This window comes from Hemitrygon akajei, chromosome 25, assembly GCF_048418815.1.
Source record: "Hemitrygon akajei chromosome 25, sHemAka1.3, whole genome shotgun sequence".
Classification (NCBI taxonomy): domain Eukaryota; kingdom Metazoa; phylum Chordata; class Chondrichthyes; order Myliobatiformes; family Dasyatidae; genus Hemitrygon; species Hemitrygon akajei.
Genome location: NC_133148.1, coordinates 33401238 through 33424843, shown reverse-complemented (window position 1 = coordinate 33424843; position 23606 = coordinate 33401238). Strand labels below are relative to the sequence as shown.

Here is a 23606-nt window from a genome sequence, read left to right as displayed (position 1 = left end):
GGTGGCTTCAGACTGATTAGGCTTGAGGAAGAAGAGAAATTGGAGCAGACATTCCCATCCTTCTCTGCCGCCCCCTCTTGCACTTTCTGTCCCATTGACGGATGGCTCTGCCTCTTAAAAAGTAACAGTGCTGAGAGGTTTTTGCTGTCTGCTTTAACCAGACCCCGCGATAGATAAGTGTGGTTGGCCCACACAGGAGGTGAAAGGCTGAATCACCCCATCATCTTGCAGCTCCCAAGTCCACGTTTAATTAAAGGGCCTGGATTTATCTAGCACTTTCTTGGTGGGAGGCAGTGGAGGTTTAATCTAGGCTGACATTCTCTGGGTGCAGGGACTCGCCTGACTTATTCAAACTTTTGTTCCCTTAGGACACGGACAGAGGCCATTCTGCCCGTCGATTCTACACCGGTCTCATTCTGCCATGGATTCCCTACAACCTACCTTCTTGCTCGGCGCAGGAACAGGCCATTCGGCCCGCTGTCTCCATGCTGAGCACCCAGAGTGCATCTGTCCTCATTTCAATTCCTGGTGCTTGCTCCGTTGAGTTCTGTTTGAAGTCTGGGCACTTCTGAAACATTGCCACCACTGCCCGCTCAGGCAGCGTCTCCCAGATTGAAACCGCACTCTGGCTGAATATACAATTCCTCAGATCCCCTTCAACCTTCCCACTGCTTCATTAAAGCCTCTGATTTGGAATGTTTTAAGTTACGCACAAAATTTCTCACTATCCATCTCAGCTATTTATTTATTTATTGAAATACAACGCAGAATAGGCCCTTCCGTCCCTTTGACCCGCGCTGCCTAGCAACCGCGATTTAACCCCAGAGTGATGAATAGGCCCTTCCTTCTCTTTGAGCCCCGCCGCCCAGCAACCTCCGACCCAACCCCAGGCTAATCGTAGAACATTGAACAGTACAGCACAGGAACAGGCTATTCGGCCCACAATGTTGTGCCAAACCAGCTAAAAAGCAAATCAAAAACACCCAAACAGTAATCCCTCCTGACACCATGCCCATATCCCTCCATTTTCCTCACATCCATGTGTCTATCCAAACGTCCTATAAGAGCCTCCAATGTATTTGCCTCCACCATCATATCAGGCAGGCCATTCCAGGCATCCACCACTCTGAGTTAAAAACTTATTCCTTTGAACCTACCCCCTCTCACCTTCAGTGTATGCCCTCTGGTATTAGGCATTTCAACCCTGGGAAACAGATACTCCCTGTCCACTCTACCTACGCCTCTTACAAACCTTTACTGGATCTCCCCTCAGCCTCCAGAGAAAATTTACAGTGACCAATGACCAACCGGTAGGCTTTTAGGACTGTGGGGGGCAACCAGAGCACCAGGAAGAAACCCAGGTTCCACACCCCTCCCTTGCAGAGGATGTCGGAAGTGAACGACGAACTCCAGCGCCCCGAGCCGTAACGGCGTCCCGCTAGCCGCAACGTTACCACGGCGCCCAATTGATCTCTGCCTTTCATGGTGCTGTACGTCCGCCCCCTCTCAGCTTCCCCTCCGCTCCAAGGAGAACAGATAGATAGATAGATAGATAGATAGATACTTTATTCATCCCCATGGGGAAATTCAACTTTTTTTCCAATGTCCCATACACTTGTTGTAGCAAAACTAATAACATACAATACTTAACTCAGTAAAAAATATGATATGCATCTAAATCACTATCTCAAAAAGCATTAATAATAGCTTTTAAAAAGTTCTTAAGTCCTGGCGGTTGAATTGTAAAGCCTAATGGCATTGGGGAGTATTGACCTCTTCATCCTGTCTGAGGAGCATTGCATCGATAGTAACCTGTCGCTGAAACTGCTTCTCTGTCTCTGGATGGTGCTATGTAGAGGATGTTCAGAGTTTTCCATAATTGACCGTAGCCTACTCAGCGCCCTTCGCTCAGCTACCGATGTTAAACTCTCCAGTACTTTGCCCACGACAGAGCCCGCCTTCCTTACCAGCTTATTAAGGCGTGAGGCGTCCCTCTTCTTAATGCTTCCTCCCCAACACGCCACCACAAAGAAGAGGGCGCTCTCCACAACTGACCTATAGAACATCTTCAGCATCTCACTACAGACATTGAATGACGCCAACCTTCTAAGGAAGTACAGTCGACTCTGTGCCTTCCTGCACAAGGCATCTGTGTTGGCAGTCCAGTCTAGCTTCTCGTCTAACTGTACTCCCAGATACTTGTAGGTCTTAACCTGCTCCACACATTCTCCATTAATGATCACTGGCTCCATATGAGGCCTAGCGTCTCCAATCTCTCTTCATAACCCCAGGCATCGTGCTCGCGAACGTCCTCTGTGCGCCCTCCTGTACAATCACGTCCTTCTATCACGTGCTTCCTTCGTTTCGTGGCTGTCTGCGGGAGGAAGAATTTCAGGGTTGAATACTGCAGGCATACTTGGATCATAAATGTAGTTTGAATCTGGGTCGTGGAAAGTCCAAGACTGCCCTTGGTACGTGATGAGCGAGAGAACGTACAGGTATACCTAACAAAGTGGCAGCTGGGAGTGTGTGGAACACCCGGGATTGAGATGGAGTCCAGGATCGAGATGAATTGACTTTATTTCTTACATCCTTCACCTACATGAGGAGTAAAAATCTTTACGTTACGTCTCCGTCTAAATGTGGAATGTGCAATCATAGTAATTCATAATAAATAGAACAGCCAATATAATATAGAGTACACTCAAATCAGTGTGAGTTCATCAGTCTGATGGCCTGGTGGAAGAAGCTGTCCCGGAGCCTGTTGGTCCTGGCTTTTATGCTGCAGTACCGTTTCCTGGATGGTAGCAGCTGGAACAGTTTGTGGTTGGGGTGACTCGGGTCCCCGATGATCCTTCGGGCCCTGTTTACGCACCTGTCTCTGTAAATGTCCTGAATAGTGGGAAGTTCACATCTACAGATGCACTGGGCTGTCCGCACCACTCTCTGCAGAGTCCTGTGATTGAGGGAAGTTCAGTTCCCATACCAGGCAGTGATGCAGTCAGTCAGGATGCTCTCAATTGTGCCCCTGTAGAAAGTCCTTAGGATTTGGGGACTCATACCAAACCTCCTCAGCTGTCTGAGGTGAAAGAGGCGCTGTTGTGCCTTTTCATCACACAGCTGGTGTGAAGCTGTTTACCCTCTCAGCCCCAGATCCACGGATGTCAATAGGGGTTAGCCCGTCTCCATTCCTCCTGTAATCCACAACCAGGTTCAGGTTCAGGGGATTTATATAGAGTACAATATCCCCAGGAGTGGGTTACAGGACAGGGGTTTGGGGGCTTATATATAGAACAAGATCCTTTTTTTAACATACAAAATGTATTTATTACAAATTCAGTGCTATATGTACAAACAAGTGACTAACACAATTACTGCACTACAAATAGACAATGCACGTTAAACTGAAATGTTTCCATCTCTGTCAATGATATAGTAATAATCCCTCGCTGAGCCCAACGGTCCCGGAACTCCTCTATGGTCGCCGTGAAGAGCGTGTGCTCCTTCTCAATATTTACCCGGGCACGAACATACCCCCTAAACATTGCCAGGGCAGATCCCTCGGCCACCCGTTTCCAAGACCAGCGGATGACTGATCTCGCCAGCTCCGTGAGCAGGTTGACAAGGACGTCCTCATCCCTCCACGTGGATGACCGTATATAAATAGGGCGGGGCTAAGGTGCAACCAGAAGGCGAGAAGCAGCCCTCGCAGATACGCAAAAAGGGGCTTCAGCCTCACACACCCCATGTACGCGGTCTCCTCCAGCCCGCAGAAGTGACGTGCATCTGGGAGATCCGTGTACAAGCTAAGGAACTTATGGCAGGGCAGCCTCCACCCCAGATCCCCCCAGTGAGTTACAGACCGAAATCGAATCCAGGGATTTGGAGGGTTTATGTATCGAATAACAGATCCTCAGGAGTGAGTTACAGGCTGAGATCTAATCCAGGGGTTCAGAGGGTTTATTTATAGAATAACAAATTAACCATAGAACACTACAGCACAGTACAGGCCCTTCAGCCCTCCATGTTGTGCCGACCCATATAATCCTTCAAAAAAAGTACTAAACCCACACTACCCCATAAACCTCTATTTTTCTTTCATCCATGTGCCTGTCCAAGAGGCTCTTAAATACCCCTAATGTTTTAGCCTCCACCACCATCCCTGGCAAGTCATTCCAGGCACTCACAACCCTCTGTGTAAAAACTTACCCCTGATGTCTCCCCTAAACTTCCCTCCCTTAACTTTGTATATATGCCCTCTGGTGTTTGCTATTGGTGCCCTGGGAAACAGGTACTGACTATCCACCCTATCTATGCCTCTCATAATCTTGTAGACCTCTATCAAGTCCCCTCTCATTCTTCTACACTCCAAAGAGAAAAGTCTCAGCTCTGCTAACCTTGCTTCATATGACTTGTTCTCCAATCCAGGCAACATCCTGGTAAATCTCCTCTGCACCCTCTCCATAGCTTCCACATCCTTCCTGTAATGAGGTGACCAGAATTGAACACAAGATTTGTGGGAGGAGGGTACAGGTCGGGATCAGGGGGAATATAAACCCGAGGGGGTTTATACATAGAATAACAGATCCCCAAATATTGAGTTAAAGGCTAAAATCTAATCCAGGGGTTCCGGGGGTTTATATATAGAATAACCGATCCCCGGGAGTAGGGTACTGACCGGGATCTAATCCAGGGGTTCAGGGGGTTTATATATAGAATAACCGATCCCCAGGAGTGGGGTACTGACCGGGATCTAGTTCAGGGGGTTTATATATAGAATAACCGATCCCCACGAGTGGGGTACTGACTGGGATCTAATCCAGGGGTTCAGGGGGTTTATATATAGAATAACCGATCCCCAGGAGTGGGGTACTGACCGGGATGTAATCCAGGGGTTCAGGGGGTTTATATATAAAATAACCAATCCCCGGGAGTGGGGTACTGACCAGGATCTAATCCAGGGGTTCAGGGGGTTTATATATAGAATAACAGATCAATGGTGAGTTACGGGCTGAAATCTAATCTGGGGAGTCAGTGAGTTTATGTACAGAGTAACATGCCTGAGAATGAGTTATCGGCTGGGATCTAATCAAGAGGTTTGGGAGAATTTATGTACAGATCAACAGATATTTGAGAGTGAGCTACAGACTGAAATACCATGACTCTTCTAAACAAGACTAAGGCTTGCGAAGTCTGTAACTCTGTCACTGGCCTGCCTTATTCCCTGTAGCCGGCTCACAGGAGCAGTTTCTGTGGAAAAGCAATGTTTTTCAGGACTGTCCTGACTTTCTAATTAGACACAATCTCCTTCGCTGTTTGTTTACCTCCTATTGTTCCAGCTCGTGGGAAACGTTGAAATGTGCGACTATAAATAACTTCCTCGCTTGAACCAGGCTCGCTCTCGTCCTTTTGAACCCAGTGACAGATACTCAATGTGTGAGATCTAGACGGGCCGTCCTCCGCGTCGACTATCCTGACGGGGTCAGGTTTCGAGCTGTGCGTGAGCCGGGGCTCCCAGGGCTGGGTCTGGAGTTTGCGGATTCCAATCCCCACTTCCGGACACCTACATATAAAAAGGAAATTGAAAATAAAACCCGCAGATGCTGGAAATCTGAACTAATTTTAAAAAACGCTGGAAATGCATAAACTAGAGAGAGAGAAACAGAGATAATGTTTCAGGTCTGACAGAAAGTGTCAGACAGATCTGAACCAGTAACTTCACTTCATTCACCACAGATGCTGCCTGACCTGCTGTGTGTTTCACTTGCTTTATACCCAGATATTAAAATCCAGCTCTGAATTAAATTAAATAGATTCAGCTGAGCTAAGCTGAAAGCAAACATTCCTGGACTGATTTGTTGCCTTTCTGGTTTGATGTTTCATATCCTGAGTTTATCGCTCTCTTTTTTTGCTGTTTGTGAGATCTGTTCTAATTTTTGCGCGTTAGTGGTTGATGTTTCTCTTTGAACGGGTTCCACGAGTTTCTTTGTTTCGTGGCTGTCTGTGGGGAAGACGAATCTCAGGCTGTACACCGCATGCGTGTGGCTTCCGTTAGTCTCGTGAGACCATGGATCTGCGCCTGGAAAGTCTTGCTTCAGTCTGTGTTCGCGGTGAGGCGAAGCTGGAGTGTCCTCTCCAGGGCGCAGGCCTGGGCAGGGTTGTATGGGAGACCGGCAGTTGCCCAAGCAGCGAGTCTCCCCTCTCCACGCCACCGATGTTGTCCAAGGGAAGGGCAAGGGCCGATACAGCTTGGCACCGGTGTCGTCGCAGGTGTTGCCAGAACGAGGTTGAAGGCAACGTCGGACTGCCTTAGGGACTCCAGCTCTGGATTTGTCCTCGGGGTTTACTCCCGAAGCCTTTCCCCTGAGTGGGTATGGCCGCAAGGCAGCAGAGGTTTGAAATCGGAGTTTTCCCTCTCTTAGATGGACTGCCTTCCCAGGCTGGCGAGCTCCATCTACCCGAAGCATTGGTTTTAAGGCACCAGGACCTACTTTCTCCCCTTCTCCTGTCAGTAGAAACATCTCCGCCGGGCTTAGAGGCCAAGCCACACGAGAAGGCCAGGAGTTGGACTTGGTTGTCAGAGGCTATTTGAGGCACATGCCGTGAGGAGCACTTTAGGTAGTGGGAGCTTGTCCCCTCCACCACTCGTCGGCTTGACTACGGTACACATACTGTATGGTATGATAAGGAAAGATTGAATAAGTTAGGGACTGTATTCTTCAGAACGTAGAAGACCGAGAGGAGATTTGATAGAGGCATTCAAAATTATGAGGGGTACAGATAGTCAGGCTTTTTCCTCTGAAGTTGGGTGGCACTACAACCAGAGGTCAAGGGTTAAGGGTGAAAGGTTAGAAGTTTAAGGTGACCATGAGGGGAAACTTCTTCACTCAGATGGGCGTGAGAGTGTGGAATGTGCTGCCAGCACAAATGGTGCAGGCGAGCTCGATTTCAATGTTTAAGAGACGTTTGGACAGGTACATGGATGGGAGGGGTATGGAAGGCTGTGGTCCTGGTGCAGGTTGATGGAAGTGGGCAGTTTAAATGGTTTCAGCATGGATTAGATGGGCCAAAGGGCCTGTTTCTATCCTGTACTTTTCCATGACTCTATAAATGTACTTGGAATTGTTTTGAATTCACAACTGCGTGGCCGATTCTGCTTCAGCTCCATCTACAGGCTTGCAGATGACACCATCGTAGCGGGCCGCAACTCAGGTAACGATGAGAGGGAGGACAGGAAGGAGATAGAGAGCTTCGTGGCCTGCTGTCATGGCAACAACCTTTTGCCCTCAATGCCAGTAAGAGGGCTGGCCATTGGCTTCAGGACGGGGAACCATGGACAAGCCTCTGTTGGCATCAACGAAGCTGGCATCAAGAGAGCTCCAAGTTCAGAGGGGCAAACATTACCAATAGCCCGTCCTGGGCCAGGGCCAAGAAAGGCCACCAAAGCCTCAGGAGGCTAAAGAAATTTCCCTCACCAAGATGGACAGTCCACGGACCCCTTGCTTAGTGGCATTGGTCCATGGCGTAAAATTATTGGGAATCCCCGCTCTATCGAAAGCATCCGATCAGAATCTGTCGCAGGTTGGCCAGCAACTGCTCTGCATGTGACTGCAAGAAACTACCGAGAGTTTTGGACGCAGCTCAACGCACCGTGGAAACCAGCCTCCCCGCTTCCATAGAACCAGCGTACAGTTCTCACTGCCTCAGTGAAGCAGGCACCCTCGACACCTTCTCTTCCCTCACTGCTCATCGGACAAAAATTGTAATTAGAAATATAGAAACGTAGAAAACCTACAGCACAATACAGGCCCTTCGGCCCACAAAGTTGTGCCAAACATGTCCTTACCTTAGAAATTACCTAGGGTTACCCATAGCCCTCTATTTTTTATCCTATCCAGGAGTCTCTTAAAAGACCCTATCGTATCCGCCTCCACTACCATCGCCGGCAGCCCATTCCACACACTCACCACTCAGTAAAAAAACTTACCCCTGACATCTCCTCTGTACCTACTTCCAAGCATCTTAAAACTATGCCCTCTCATGCTAGCCATTTCAGCCCTGGGAAAAAGCCTCTGACTATCCACACGATCAATGCCTCTCATCATCTTGTACACCTCTATCAGGTCACCTCTCATCCTCTGTTGTTCCAAGGAGAAAGGGCCAAGTTCACTCAACCTATTCTCATAAGGCACGCTCCCCAATCCAGGCAACATCCAGCAAGGTTGTGGATAGTGTGGAGGGCTATCAGAGGTTACAGTGGGACATTGATAGGATGCAAACCTGGGCTGAGAAGTGGCAGATGGAGTTCAACCCAGATAAGTGTGAAGTGGTTAAATTTGGTAGGTCAAATATGATGGCAGAATATAGTATTAATGGTAAGACTCTCGGCAGTGTGGAGGATCAGAGGGATCTTGGGATCCGAGTCCATAGGACGCTCAAAGCAGCTGCGCAGGTTGACTCTGTGGTTAAGAAGGTGTACGGTGTATTGGCCTTCATCAGTCGTGGAATTGAATTTAGGAGCTGAGAGGTAATGTTGCAGCTATATAGGACCCTGGTCAGACCCCACTTGGAGTACTGTGCTCAGTTCTGGTCACCTCACTACAGGAAGGATGTGGAAACTATAGAAAGGGTGCAGAGGAGATTTACAAGGATGTTGCCTGGATTGGGGAGCGTGCCTTATGAGAATAGCTTGAGTGAACTTGACCTTTTCTCTTTGGAGCGACAGAGGATGAGAGGTGACCTGAAAGAGGTGCAAGATGATGAGAGGCGTTGATTGTGTGGATAGTCAGAGGCTTTTTCCCAGGGCTGAAGTGGTTGCCACAAGAGGACACAGGTTTAAGGTGCTGGGGAGTAGGTACAGAGGAGATGCCAGGGGTAAGTTTTTTTACTCAGAGAGTGGTGAGTGCGTGGAATGGGCTGCCGGCGACGGTGGTGGAGGCGGATACAATAGGGTCTTTTAAGAGACTTTTGTATTGGTACATGGAGCTTAGAAAAATAGAGGACTATGGGTAAGCCTAGTAATTTCTAAGGTAGGGACATGTTTGGCACAGCTTTGTGGGCCGAAGGGCCTGTATTGTGCTTTAGGTTTTCTATGTTTCTATGTAACATCCTTGTAAACCTCCTCTGCACCCTTTGGGAGGGCAGTAAAGGGTTAGGTGAATGAGAAGGCAGCTCCGTGGGAGGTGCAAATGCCCCAGTTTTGATGTCATGGGAAAGAATGACTGGGAGCAGACAATGAGTTATAAGACGCGGGGGTGTAGGCCAGAGAATTGGTTTATTATTGTCACATGTACCTAATGCTAGAGGGCTTGCATTGAAGGTGGGGAGGGGGGGGTAGGTTCAAGGGGGATGTGAGGGGTGAGTTTTTTTACCCAGAGAGTGGCAGATGCCTGGAATGCCCTGCCTGGTGTGGTGGTAGAGGCAATTACAGTAGAGGCTTTTAGAGATGTTTAGATAAGGTAAGGAAAATGGACGGTAGGAGGATTAGTGTTTGGGTGATTTTGATTTGCTTTTTAACTGGTTCAGCACAACATTGTGGGCCGAACGGCCTCTTCCTGTGCTGTCCTCTTCTACGGTTCAAAAAGATCAAATCACTGTGCCGGGCATCGAGACAGAACTAAGTGAAGCAAGAATAGATTGTAGAATAAAGTGGAACAGTTACAAAGAAACTGTCCCGGTGGTACCTAGTGCAGTTTCCACTGAGATCGTCAGCCTCCTGATCGTTAGCTCCCTCCCGAGCGGCCATTAACTGTAAACTGACTGAATCCATCTGTGCTCGTCGCTCGCGCCAGTGGTCACTGGATGAGGCCAGCCCGTGCCGGAGGTCAGAGTTGAATTCGGGTCCCACAGGGGCCGTTCAACGCAGCCGGCTCCTCACGGTACCTACTGGCAGCCTCGCCGCTTCTTCAGCGTTTTCGAGCGCTTCGTTACGAGGCCGAGTCACTAGCTCGGCGCTCGACCCAGCGCGAAGGGGAGGCGTGAAAGGAACTTTCCGGAACCGAAGTCCGGTGCAGACGCCACTACACCACCTGCGGTCTATTTGCGCGGGGACTGTTTAATTACGATTCCCTCCGATACCTTGTGGCCTGTATATCAAAGTTCCCTACGGGAATGAATTCTCGTTCCCCTCGCATTCTGGGTGTAACCCCAGCTTCACTGATTGAGTTCTGGTTTTCATCAGCCTCGGAATTCACCCACACAACATCTGTTCTTTAAGTTTTATTTAAACATCATGGCTGGGTTCAGAAAACAAGTCCCGTCCCACACAGCTGGCCATAGCCCTGACTGACACATCGGAGTGGCCGGCTCAGCGAGTGCTGGTAGAGCCGAGGGCTTTCTGTGTGAGGCGGAAAGCTTGGGATCAGGAATGACTGGGACGTGTGCACCTCAGGCTGAAGTCAGCATGGGGCCATCTGGCTTCGTTCAAGCTGAGAGTGATAGAACGAGAGCCTTTGCCACAAAACTCCTCTGAAGTATACTCACCGAGGATTACCAGTGAAGCCTGTGCTCGCTCCCTCCCTCCCTCCCCGGCCCTACACCCCCGCGTCTTATAACTCACTGTCTGCTCCCATTCTTTCCCATGACATCAAAACCGGGGAGTCTGCGCCTCCCATGAAGCTGCCTTTCCAGTTCACCTAACCCTTTACTGCCCTCCCACAGCACTCACCCCCTCATCTTTTCTCATGGCGCTTTATGCCACAGGCCGTTCAGCCCATCGAGTCAATACCGACTCCTGGAGCAAATCCACTCCTCCCCCACCTCAAGTCAAGTTTATTGTTACCTAACGAGACGTTTCTCCAGACCAGGGTGTAAAGCACAGTTGTACACATAACACACAATAACTTATGAAAGTGAGGATAAAATCTACAGATGAATTACACACAGATAAACAAACTGATAAATTAAATATTGTGGGGTACAGAACAGATTAACTGGTGACACTTTGAGTGCGATGCGGCCAGGAGTTCAGAAGCCTAACGGCCTGAGGGAAGAAACTGTTTCCCACCCTGACCGTTCTTGTCTTTATGCATCGGAGTCTCCTGCCTGATGGTAGAAAGTCAGAGAGGATGCTGGATGGATGGGTGGGTGGGATCCTCGATAATACTAAGGGCCCCGCGTACGCAGCGCTCCTGATAAATGTCCCAGTGGACGGTAGGGAGACCCCTCTGATCCTCTCAGCCATTCTCATACACCTGGGGATGGATTTATTGCGGCATCCGATCGCACCGCTATCTCGCCGGAAATAGATTCAAATTCAAGATCGCTCAGTGTCATTTCCCCGAACAGAAGAGAGGCACGCGGACAATTAACGCAGAGCTCGGGGGGACATGACGCCACAGACTTTTAACACCATAAATCAGCGAGCTGTTTGTTATGTGTCCCCTCTCGCTGTGAAACGGAGACACCTCTTCCTCCCTTATTGGCGAGAGAGAGCCTGTGGGATGTCGAATACCGGGTGAACGAGTAGTCTTTGGGGTTCTGCAAGTCTGTGTCTTTACTCATGCTTTGCTGCACGCTTGAGTCCTCGGTGTGGGGGTGTTGATGCTTTTTTGCTGCTGGGGGAGGGGGGATCGTTGCTTTGCTGCTGTTTACGCGTGGGAGGGGGGCGCTGGGGGGGGCTTTGGGGTTCTAACATTTTAACTGTCATTCATTCTTCGGGGCACTCCTGCGATTCCGTGGATGTTTGCGAGGAAAAAGAATTTCAGGATGTATATCGTATACATTTCTCTGCCATTTGAAACCTTTGAATAGGAGACTCACTGATGTAAAAACGTGAAGAGAGGTAGATGGGAAGAGGGTTCACTTTGTTAGGTAGCTCAGGGTGTTCAGAGTTCAATTCCGGCGTCCTCCGAAAGAAGTCTTTCTACGTCCTCCCCGGAGAATGCGAGGGTTTCCTCCCACAATGCCAAGACGTCCCCGTTGGTAGGTTAATTGGTAGTTGCTTAGATGCTGTCTGTCCTGCTGAGCTCCTGCGGCATTTTGTGTGCGTTGCTTTGGATTTCCAGCATCTGCAGATTCTCTCTTGTCTGTGATCGTCAATTGTCTCGTGGCTTGGTTCGGGTTAAATCGGGCTGCTGGAAGAGCCGGGAGGGGTTATTCTGTGCCATATCTCTAAATATAAATATATAAACAAACAAACACAAGGCAAGTGTGACTGCCTCAGGGAGATGCATTGGTCGGCGTGGAAGAGTTAGACCAAAGGGCCTGATGACCACAAGTTGTCAGCCTGTGGCCCTCTGCCTCTGAAGCTCCGGGTTCAAATCCTGCTCCGGCAGGCTGATCACAAAATACTAGGCCGAGGTGCTGAGTGAGGACTGCACTGGCAGTGGGCTCCTCTGTCCCCGGTGCCAAACGGGCGCTCTGTGGGCTGGAACCATTTCACAGAAAAACATTACATCAGAGTGGACAGCTGGTATCACTCTCCCAGGGCTGAAATGCCTAATACCACAGGGCATGCATTGAAGGTGAGAAGAGAGAGGCTCAAAGGAGATTTGATTTATTTATTTTAAGATACAGTGTGGAACAGACCCTTCAGGCCTAACAAGCTAGGCCACTCAGCAACCCCTGACTTAACCCTAGCCTAAGCACAGGACAATTTACAATGAGCAATTAACCTACTAACCGGTACGTTTTTGGACTGTGGGAGGAAACCGGAGCACCCGGCGGAAACCCACGTGGTCACGATGGGGAGAATGTACAAACTCCCTACGCATGGCGCAGGAATTGAACTCTGACCTCCGATGCCCTGAGCTATGATAGAGGTGCTCAGGGCAGGTTTTCTTTTTACAAGGTATTTGGGGGTTCGGAAGGAGCAGCCAGGGGTGGCGATAGGGGCCCTCGTGAGGCTCTTAGGTAGGCACACGAACGGACGTTGGGTAGGTAGACGGGATGGTTCAGATCGATGTGGGCTGAAGGGTTTGACCCCGGCACTGAGCTCATCTACATTCTTTCTGTTCCCCAGCTTGGTAGCGTAGTGGTTAGCACGGCGCTTTACGGTGCAGGCGACATGGCTCCCGCGCCTGCCGCGGAGAGCACGTTCCCGCCACAGCCCGCGAGGAGCTTGTACGTTCTCCCCGTGACCGCGTGGGTTTCCACCCACAGTGAATACACTGAAGAGTATTGATAATGGCGGGGGGGGGGGGGTCACCCGTCTTGTAACGACACTGCCCAGAAGAAGGCAATGGCAAACCACTTCTGTAGAAAGATTTGCCAAGAACAATCACGGTTGTGGAAAGACCGTGATCGCCCGTGAACGAACGGACAGATAGTAATACAGCTCACACCCCTGAGTGTCATGCCCTGTAGATAGCTGGTTCTTGGATGTTGTCCTGAGCCATGTTTCTGCAAGAACAAGTTGTAGCAGTTCCTCATCTCACTGAACTCAATCCAGCTTGTCTTTCCACTGACTGGACACTGGGGGGCAGCACTGACAGGATGGGTCAGCCCCTAACCCAGTGGCACACGGGCCTTGTCCGCACAACAGCCAAGGCAATGCAGCCCCCTCGCTGGCGGTCTCTCCACTGAACCCGAGCCTATTGTTCACTCAGCCAATATCGTTCAGATTCATACATAGATTTAGTTCAAAGTAAATTTCATTGTCAAAGTACATATATGTAACCATATACAAAACTGACATTGATTGCCTTGTGGACATACTGAATAAATCCATAGGATAGTAACTATGTAGATCTCCATTAGTCTCAATAGACAATGGATTTGCACCTTGGAGAGTTTCCCGAGTGCAGGCCTGGGCAGGGATGTATGGGAGACCGGCAGTTGCCCAAGCTGCAAGCCTTCCCCTCTGCACGCCACCGATGTTGTCCAAGGGAAGGGCACTAGGACCCAAGTAGCCTGGCACCGGTGTTGTCGCAGAACAATGTGTTGTTAAGTGCCTTGCTCAAGGACACAACGCACTGCCTCAGCTGAGGTTCGAACCAGTGACCTTCAGATCACTAGACCGACACCTTAACCACTTGGCCACGCGCCAACACACAGTAACTATAACAGAATCAATGAAGGACTGCCCAACTAGGGTGTTCAGCCAGAGTTCAGAAGACAACAAACTCTGCAAGAGCCTGATGGTTGAGGGGTAAGGACTGTTCCTGAACCTTGTGGTGCGAGTCCTGAGGCTCCTGTACCTCCTTCCTGATGGCGGGAACAAGAAGAGAGTGTGGTCTGGGTAGAGGGGGGGTCGCTGATGATGGATGCTGATGTCCTGCGACAGTGCTCCGTGTAGATGTGCTCAGTGGTGGGGAGGGCTTTACCCGTGATGGACTGGGCCAAGTCCACTACCTTTTGTAGGATTTTCCATTCAAGGGCATTGGTGTTTCCAAGCCAGGCTGTGATGCAGCCAGTCGATATACTCTCCACCACACATCTATAGAAGTTTGTCAAAGTTTTAGACGTCACCTGAGGAAGTAGAGACGCTGCCATGCTGGGCTGGAAACAGGTCCTTGAAATGAGAACGCTGAGGAGTTTAAAGTTGCTGGAGAACTCAACTATTACTTAAATCAGAACCAGAATCAGGTGTAATATCTCTGGCATTTATCGCGAGGTTTGGTGACTTCGCGGCAGCAGTTCATTGCCGTGCATAATAGCAGAGAGAAAAACTGAATTTCTCTAAGCATGTGTATGTCATTAAATAGTTAAATAAGCAATGCAAAAACAGAAGTGTTTACAGATTCAGTGTCCATTCAGGAATCGGATGGCAGAGGGGAAGAAGCTGTTCCTGAATCTCTGAGTGTGTGCCTTCAGGCTCCTGTACCCCCTCCCTGACGGTAACAGTGAGAAGAGGGCATGTCCTGGGTGGTGGGGGTCCTTAACGATGACGCTGCCTTCCTAGGGCACCGCTCCTTGACGATGTCCCGGATGCTACTGAGGCTGGTACCCGTGATGGAGCTGACTGATTACGAAATCCAAAACAAGAGCCTAGCATGAAATACACAAAAACTTCCCTCGGGTGGGGGGGGGGGGGGGGGTGGTGGCTCTTGAAATTATTTTGCAGATGCTGGAAGTGGAAGTCACCGTGGAAATCCACGGAGCTGGTGAGGCCGTCTCACCTTCCTGACTTGGAAACTGTTCTTTCATTGTCACTGGGTCAAAATCTTGGCGTTCCCTCTCCAACAGCACTGTGGGTGTACCTACACCTCAGGGGCTGCAGCGGTTCAAGAAGGCAGCTCATCACCACCTTCTCAGGGGCATCTAGGGATGGGCAATAAATGCCGACTTAGCTGGCGACATCCACTCGTAAATGATTACATTTTTAAAAATGGGTATTTTCTCTGTGTGCTCTGGTTTCACCCCACAATCCAAAGGCGTGCTGGTTAGCAGGTTAACGAAGACGGGATGCAGAGGGGGGTCCTGGGAACCGAGCATCGGGCCTTCCCAGGGAGCCCGACGGAGCGAGCGTACCCAGGGGACCCACTTCGGGGGGACCCCATTCACCGCAGCCATTGGGGTGGGCACCACGGCAGACGCCGTCGAAGCAAGAGGAAGGCCAAAGGGCCTCGAGGGTGAGCGACACGAGGTCCACCCTGAGGTTCCCCAGATACAACAGCCCCAGCCGCCCGGCGCAGGTCAAACGCCGCAGGGCAGAACGGGGGGAGCCCCAGCGAGGCGGCCGTGCACATTCTCCTGGCGCTGAAGGCAGACGCCCAGCAGGCCCCCCTCGACCTAACCCCTCCCGAGCAGTAGCGGCACTGGAGCAGTAGTTGGTCATTGTGAAGTGTCCCTTGATTAGGTTAGGGCTAAATCAGCGGGGTTGGGGGGCAGGGTGGAATTGCTGGTGGCTTCCAGGCGCTGTGGCTCAAAGAGGCATTAGGCCCTATTCTGTGTTGTATCTCTGTTTAAGAATATTACTAGATTTAACAACCAGTGGTAAAGTTACTGCTGTAGTTAGTGCTCGTGGCTGTGAGCATCTCTTTACCCATACACAGATGCGTTACCCTCCCCTCGTGTGTGTGTGTGTGTGTGTGTGTGTGTGTGTGTGTGTGTGTGTGTGTGTGTGTGTGTGTGTGTGTGTGTGTGTGTGTGTGTGTGTGTGTGTGTGTGTACTTCCTTAGAAGGTTGGCGTCATTCAATGTCTGTAGTGAGATGCTGAAGATGTTCTATAGGTCAGTTGTTGAGAGCGCCCTCTTCTTTGTGGTGGCGTGTTGGGGAGGAAGCATTAAGAAGAGGGACGCCTCACGTCTTAATAAGCTGGTAAGGAAGGCGGGCTCTGTCGTGGGCAAAGTGCTGGAGAGTTTAACATCGGAAGCTGAGCGAAGGGCGCTGAGTAGGCTACGGTCAATTATGGATAACTCTGAACATCCTCTACATAGCACCATCCAGAGACAGAGAAGCAGTTTCAGCGACAGGTTACTATCGATGCAATGCTCCTCAGACAGGATGAAGAGGTCAATACTCCCCAATGCCATTAGGCTTTACAATTCAACCGCCAGGACTTAAGAACTTTTTAAAAGCTATTATTAATGCTTTTTGAGATAGTGATTTAGATGCATATCATATTTTTTACTGAGTTAAGTATTGTATGTAATTAGTTTTGCTACAACAAGTGTATGGGACATTGGAAAAAAGTTGAATTTCCCCATGGGGATGAATAAAGTATCTATCTATCTATCTGTGTAAGCATGCATTCTTATTTTGTGTATGGGGGCAGAACCTATGTTTATGTGCGAGGATGTGTGTGTGTCTGGGGGTTTCTGTGTGTGAACATGCACGTGTCTGTGGGTCTATGCATATCTTTGCTTGTCTGTCTGTGTCTGTATGAGTAGCTGTGGCTCTCGGTGTTTGAATCTGTCTGTGCATGAGTGTGTGTAACTGTGTCGTCTGTGCATCTGTGAGAACGTATGTGTGGAAAAATATGTGTCTATGTATCTGTGCGTGAATATGTGTGTTTGAGTGTGAATGTGTGTGTGAGCGTGAATGTGTAGGTTTGTGTGTGTTTGAATGTGAACATGTGTCTGTGTGTGTTTGAGTGTGAATGTGTGTGTGAGCGTGAATGTGTGTGTCTGTGTGTGTGAGCGTGAATGTGTAGGTTTGTGTGTGTGTGAGCGTGAATGTGTGTGTCTGTGTGTGTGAGCGTGAATGTGTCTGTGTGTGTTTGAGTGTGAATGTGTGTGTCTGTGTGTTTGAGTGTGAATGTGTCTGTGTGTTTGAGCGTGAATGTGTGTGAGTGTGAACATGTGTCTGTGTGAGGGTGAGCGTGAATGTGTGTGTCTGTGTGTTTGAGTGTGAATGTGTCTGTGTGTTTGAGCGTGAATGTGTGTGAGTGTGAACATGTGTCTGTGTGAGGGTGAGTATCTGTGTGTGAGAGAAATGGAGGGCTACGTGGGAGGGAAGTGTTGGGGTGAAATTAGAGTAGGTTAAAAGGTCAGCACAACATTGTGGGCCGAAGGGCTGTACTGTGCTGTACTGTCCTACGTAAATCCATAAGACCATAAGATATAGGAGCAGAATTAGGCCATTTGGCCCATCGAGTCTGCTCTGCCATTTCATCATGGCTGATCCATTTCCCTCTCAGCCCCAATCTCCTGCCTTCTCCCCTCTAATCTTTGGTGCCCTAACTAATCAAGAATGTACCAACCTCCGCTTTAAATATACTCAATGACTTGGCCTCCACAGCCGTCTGTGGCAACGAATTCCACAGATTCATCACTCTCTGGCTAAAAAGACCCCTCCCCATCTCCGTTCTAAACAGATGTCCTTTTATAGTCCAGTCCCCTGTGACTCTTTAATCAGGCTCTCCTGAATTCTCCAGTAAGGTCTTCTGGCTGGACCATTGGACCGTTAAATCTGCTTCTCTCCCCAGTGATGCTACCCAATTTGTTGTCTGTTTGTTTCCAACAACCCCACCCCGGCTTTCACCGTCTATAAACGCCTTCCGTTACCTCACCCACCCGTGAGTTCGGGTGCAACGGTGCCAAAGCTAGGTGGCTCCAGTGAGCAAGGCGGCCCTGGACAACTTCTTCCAGGTCGTCCACGAAACGTTTCCTGCACTGTTTTTATGCCTTCTTTTTTTTTAAAGATGTTGCTGGTACCCTCAGCGGCTGCGATCTACAGTTTGAAGATCAATCGAGCGATCGGCCGCTTTGCTGTCTCCGAGTAGGTTCCGGGGGGGCGAGCAGCCTCGAGGCCCGGACGCCTGGAGACGGGGCGCGAGCCCGTGACCGACTCCATTTCTCACCGGTCTCGCCGGCTGAAGAGCCGAGGAAGATCGGAACATCGAGGGGAGCGTTCAGCGCCGCCTACCGGCCTCTGGCTCGCTGCTGGAGGGAAGTGACCCTCCCTCACTCGCTGCTCCCGAGGGAAGGCCCCCGCGTCCGAATGGCCCCCCCTCTGCCTCGATGCCGTCGCGGGAAGGTACTGAAGTTCTGGATCTGCGATTTGTGGGCTGGACCCCTTCGGTTTTATGGTTCCCTGTTCCGTGTTTTTGCCTGTTCTATTTCGCTGCTGTTTGTGCAATTTGTTGTTTTTTTTTTCGCGAGCAAGGAGGAGGTTTGTGCTTCGGGGTTTAACATCTCTATTGCTGTTTGAGCGACTTGTTCTTTTTTACGCGCGGGGGGGTGTTGGAGTTCTTGTTGCCATTTGCACAGCTTGTTTTTCTCTGCACGGAGGGGGTCGCTGTTTAAAGTTTTCCCTTGAATGACCCCCCCGTCCCCCCCAGCGTGGTTTCCCTTGTTCCATGGCTATCCGGAGAAGACGAATCTCAGAGTTGGATGCCGCATATGCACTTTGACAACAAATGCATCTTGAACCTCGCGTCTTGGAGAGGGTGGGAAGGGAAGCGGGAAAACAGGAAAGAGGTGATTTTACATCCACAGTGAAGCGGGAAGCCAGCTGCATTGCGTGAGGTTAGGAGAAGGGAAGTCAAGTTTTCAGCATTTGTCTCTCTCAAAGGCAGGGCGGGCAAGTGTCTGATGTGGCAGAGCTAAACGCTGTAAGTGTAACCTTGGTCAGATCCCTAATTAGCCACAGATATTAAGTTGGTATCCTTTTCGTAAACATTAGCCTCTGAATTAGAGTCAGTCACTGGAAGTTAAAGGGCCAGGCCCTGATCGGGGTCAGACAATGTCCCCACCTGTCGTTACCTCGCCGGGAGGCTTCAGCGGCCTTTCCTACCGGACCTGGGTAGGAACAGCAAGTGGATTTCACCAGGGAGATGGGCGACACCTCATAGTCCATCCCAGCCCCACTCACGTCAGCTCGAGCAGCAGCCATCGGGCTCTCGCTCTCCGGTTGAAGGCTGGCGTGCGGGAGTGTGTATCGGAACGTGGGAGTGTTAGAGTGTGTGTTAGTGAGTGAGGGACAGTGTGAGTGTTAGTGAGTGAGGGAGAGAGTGAGGGACAGTGTGTGTGTTAGTGAGTGAGGGAGAGAGTGAGGGACAGTGTGTGTGTTAGTGAGTGAGAGAGAGAGTGAGGGACAGTGTGTGTGTTAGTGAGTGAGGGAGAGAGTGAGGGACAGTGTGTGTGTTAGTGAGTGAGGGAAAGTGTGTGTGTTAGTGAGTGAGAGAGCAAGGGAGTCTGTGTGTGTTACTGTGTGAGGGAGAGAGTGAGGGACAGTGTGAGTGTTAGTGAGTGAGGGAGAGAGTGAGGGACAGTGTGTGTGTTAGTGAGTGAGGGACAGTGTGTGTGTTAGTGAGTGAGAGAGAGAGTGAAGGACAGTGTGTGTGCTAGTGAGTGAGGGACAGTGTGTGTTAGTGAGTGAGGGAGAGAGTGAGGGACAGTGTGTGTGTTAGTGAGTGAGTGAGGGAGAGAGTGAGGGAAAGTGTGTGTGTTAGTGAGTGAGAGAGCAAGGGAGTGTGTGTGTGTTAGTGAGTGAGGGAGAGAGTGAGGGACAGTGTGTGTGTTAGTGAGTGAGGGAAAGTGTGTGTGTTAGTGAGTGAGAGAGCAAGGGAGTCTGTGTGTGTTACTGTGTGAGGGAGAGAGTGAGGGACAGTGTGTGTGTTAGTGAGTGAGGGAGAGAGTGACGGACAGTGTGTGTGTTAGTGAGTGAGGGAGAGAGTGAGGGACAGTGTGTGTGTTAGTGAGTGAGGGAGAGAGTGAGGGACAGTGTGTGTGTTAGTGAGTGAGGGACAGTGTGTGTGTTAGTGAGTGAGGGAGAGAGTGAGGGACAGTGTGTGTGTTAGTGAGTGAGGGACAGTGTGTGTGTTAGTGAGTGAGGGAGAGTGTGTGTGTTAGTGAGTGAGGGAGAGAGTGAGGGACAGTGTGTGTGTTAGTGAGTGAGGGACAGTGTGTGTGTTAGTGAGTGAGAGAGCAAGGGAGTGTGTGGATGTGTTACTGTGTGAGGGGCTGTGTGTGAGAGATTGAAGGACAGTGTGTGTGTTAGTGTGTGTGAGAGAGCGAGACACTGTGTTAGAGAGTGAGGGGCTGTGTGTGAGAGAGAATGAGGGATAGTGTGTGTGTTAGTGAGTGAGAGAGAGAGAGAGAGCGCTCGATGTACAATGCACACACCGATTAATGTGAGAGTACTCCCGGGGTAGTGTTTGTGAGAGTCTATGAGGGGCCGTTTTGAGGCAGTCAGTGTGAGAGTGGGTGAGTGTCTGCACAGTCTGCGACAGTGTGTGGGTAAAAGTATCAGTGTTATGGTGAGTTTGGTGTGTGTGTGCTTTAGCATGTACACACATCTGTGTGATATGTCGGAATGTACGTATCGGCTCGTGTGTGTCAGTACGAGAGGGAGTGTGTGGGTGTGGGTGTGTGACAGTGTCTGTGCATGTACTGGACATGTATGTACAGACACATCGAGCACGAGTGGCAGTGGGGTGTGTGATGTGAATGTATGTGTGTGTCATTAGGTGACAAGTGTGTCAGCGTTTACCAGGGTCTATGTAACGGTGTGATTGTTTCGGCCTGTCACCCGTCCTTGTATCCAATGCTGAGCCTGACTGGGTCAGATAGCTGTGACTTTGTACATTTCTGTGTGTGTGATGTGAGTGTGTGAGTGTAAGTGTGTGTTTGTGAGTGTGTATATGTGTGAATGTGTGTGTTTGTGTGTGTATGAGTGTGCTTTTGTGTCTGTATTTGTGTGAGTGTGTTTGTGTGTGTGCGCATTTGATTGAATGTGAGTGTGTGTATATTTGTGAAAGTGTGTGTTTGAGTGTTTATGTATGTTTGTTTGTGTGAGTGTGAGTGCATATGTGTGTGTTTGTGCAAGTGTGTGTATTTGTGCGAGTGTGTTTATGTGTATATATTTGTGTGAGTGTGTTTGTGTGTTTGTGTGTGTGTTTGTGAGTGTGTTTGTGTGTGTGTTTGTGTGAGTGTGCCCCACTCAGACGCATTTGCCCGCTGCCTGCTTGTCATTGTAAGTGTGCCTCCGTCTCGACCCCAGCACCGAACACAAGGACACTTCCACCGTCCCCAGGATGCCCTGGCCCGCGGCTGGCTTTGGGCATCACAGACTTGGCAAGGCGAGCACAGTGCAGGGTGCGCACTCCCTTAATGAGAGAGCGCTCCCTGGGGCACAGGGCATCAAGCAGGCCGCCAGCTTACCAGCTCGTTAGCTTTACTCACTCGGATCCTTTGAACAAAATAGACCTTTTACAAATTTGGCCACAGAATAATTAACGCACATACCTTCGTAATGAGCTTCCTGGAAGCTTTCAAGTTTCTCTGCAGGCCTGAAGTACAAGAGACCAGAGAGCCCTGCGGGATCCATTCTTGAGAAGGGATTAAGCTGTACTTATTTTTAGTAAACAAACGCCTCGGACATTAATTAACTCCCCCCCGTGTGCCACAGAGGATGAGGGCTCATGACTTACAGGCGGCCATGCTGACTTCCAAGAAATAGACTTTAATCCCTTTCCTGAGTGGAGACCTCTGAGCCGCTCGCGTCAGCCACGGTTCACCTGCAGCCGGGTCGGGAGGTCGCAGGTTCGATCCCCGCTCGGGATGCTGGGGCTGACAACTGAGGCGCAGCGGTGTGTCTAGGGGGCAGCGCTGAGGGAGCATCCCACAGCAGAGTGGAGGTACTGAGGGAGCATTTTAGTGTGGGATGGTCAGTACTGGGGAAACCCCTGTCATGGAAGTTTATGGTCATAGTCTTTTTCCCAGATTGGGGACTCTAAAACTAAGCACAGAAGTCATTGAGTCAAAGTCCAGCCAGAAACAGGCCCTTCAGCCCATCTAGTCTATGCTGAAACCTTTTAAACTGCCTACTCCCATTGACCTGTACCAGAACTGTAGCCCTCCATCCATGTACCTATTCAAACTTCTCTTAAACGTTGAAATTGAGCTCGTGTGCACCACTTGTGCTGGCAGCTCATTCTAGAAACATAGAAACATAGAAAATAGGTGCAGGAGTAGGCCATTCGGCCCTTTGAGCCAGCACCACCATTCAGTATGATCATGGCTGATCATCCAACTCAGAACCCTGTACCTGCTTTCTCTCCATACCCCCTGATCCCTTTAGCCACAAGGGCCATATCTAACTTCCTCTTAAATATAGCCAATGAACCGGCCTCAACTGTTTCCTGTGGCAGAGAATTCCACAGATTCACCACTCTCTGTGTGAAGAAGTTTCTCCTCATCTCGGTCCTAAAAGGCTTCCCCTTTATCCTTAAACTGTGACCACTCGTTCTGGACTTCCCCAACATCGGAAACAATCTTCCTGCATCTAGCCTGTCCAATCCCTTTAGAATTTTATACGTTTCAATAAGATCCCCCCACAATCTTCTAAATTCCAGTGAGTATAAGCCTAGTCGATCCAGTCTTTCTTCATATTAAAGTCCTGCCATCCCAGGAATCAATCTGGTGAACCTTCTCTGTACTCCCTCTATGGCAAGAACGTCTTTCCTCAGATTAGGGGACCAAAACTACACACAATTCTCCAGGTGTGGCCTCACCAAGGCCTTGCACAACTGCAGTAGAACCTCCCTGCTCCTGTACTCGAATCCTCTTGCTATGAATGCCAACATACCATTTGCCTTTTTCACTACCTGCTGTACCTGCATGCCCACCTTCAATGACCGGTGTACAATGACACCCGGGTCTCGCTGCACCTCCCCTTTTCCTAATCGGCCACCGTTCAGATCATAATCTGTTTTCCTGTTCTTGCCACCAAAGTGGCATCTACACTCTCACAAGGGGAAATGTCTAGAGGGGTCTGAGGAACAGTTTTTTTTCCACACTGTGGAACGAACTGCCACAGCCTGAGGCAGGTATAAAATAGATTAGGCAAGTAAATAGATAGGAAAAGTTTAGAATGGGGGTTCCAACCTGGGGTTCAACCCCCAACCCCCCCCCATTAATGGTATTGATCCATGGCATAACAACGGTTGGGAACCCCCCGGATTAGAGGGGAACGGGCAAATGGGATTAACTCAGGAAGGCACCCTGGTCGCATGGATGAGGTGCAACAAATAACTTGTTTTTCTGCTATAAACTCAAACCTCCAAGAGGACCACAACCCTGCCGTTGGGTGTGGAGGCCCGCGTGCCTCAAGGACCCGGAGAGCCACGCTGGCTGGAACCAGGGCTTTCTGCTTTGGATCTTGGCAGGGTCGCCCACGGTGAACAGGTCAAAGGGTAAAGGTCAGACCAAGTTTTCCACTGGTCCTCCAGGTTCGGGGTTCTCCGGACGGGGCAAACAACCCTGAGCGGTCAGAACAAA

The 23606-nt window shown here is 49.9% G+C and overlaps 1 long non-coding RNA gene across 1 annotated transcript; it reads right to left on the bottom strand.

The window, feature by feature from the left end:
• Positions 1-1613: 1613 nt before the first annotated feature.
• Positions 1614-21665, bottom strand: LOC140716214 (uncharacterized). Its single transcript, XR_012096270.1, has 3 exons — positions 21573-21665; positions 5325-5563; positions 1614-2374 (listed from the first exon to the last, which is right to left on the bottom strand). It is a non-coding gene; the product is annotated as an uncharacterized lncRNA (long non-coding RNA).
• Positions 21666-23606: the final 1941 nt, after the last annotated feature.